The sequence below is a fragment of the Electrophorus electricus genome, chromosome 2, assembly GCF_041902795.1.
Source record: "Electrophorus electricus isolate QZ-2024a chromosome 2, ASM4190279v1, whole genome shotgun sequence".
Lineage (NCBI taxonomy): Eukaryota > Metazoa > Chordata > Actinopteri > Gymnotiformes > Gymnotidae > Electrophorus > Electrophorus electricus.
This window is the reverse complement of record NC_137498.1, coordinates 23412385-23413224: the sequence shown is the minus strand read 5'-3', so window position 1 is coordinate 23413224 and position 840 is coordinate 23412385.

Sequence of the window (840 nt, the reverse complement as noted above, 5' to 3'; positions counted from 1 at the left end):
TATGAACACATACATAGCTCATCTGGCACACAGACAGGAAAGGCAGTGTGAAAAAGAAGTGATTTCTGTGTGGATGGCAGTCTGCTAATGCTCCTGTCTCAGATTACTACATGGTTTTCTTATGTTAATGAATTCATGCTGATAAAAACCCCTCTCTCCCCATTTGTTCTGAGGTCTAATAGTGACTTTGTTAAATGGGATACGGTCTAACTTTACATTGTTTAATAAACAATTCAAAGAGGACACCCAATGTTGTGATCAATTCTTAAACTCCTCATAAACACACACTTAGATATCTATGAGGATCTTGAAACTAACTACAAGTATGGTAAACAGGTCATTAAAAGTAATTAATGTACTTTTACTATTATTATTTACATAGCACCTTTCTCAGACTCAATGACACTTTATGGACAGATATGAGTTTTTACAAACACAAACCAATGAGAAGTGGCAACTAATCTGGACACAATCAGAAACTACAGACCTTGGGGGAGAGCACCAGGTGCAAGGGAAGGAAGTTAAGACCAGGACAGAGAATCAGCCATCACTGGACATACATACACACAGGTCACATTCATACAGGACAATTTAGAATATCCAATAAACCCAACCAGCATGTTTTTGGACTATGGAATGAAAGCAGAGACCCCAGAGGAAACCCATGCAGACACAAGGAGAACATGGAAACTCAACCTAGATAGGGACTTGAACCTCTAGCACTTAGAGGCAAACATGCTAACCACAAAGCCACCGTGCTGCTCTGTTTTAATGTGTTTTAAACAACAGACTACATCTAAGTATAATTTTCATCCATTGTGTTTGGAATGCTGTTGAATA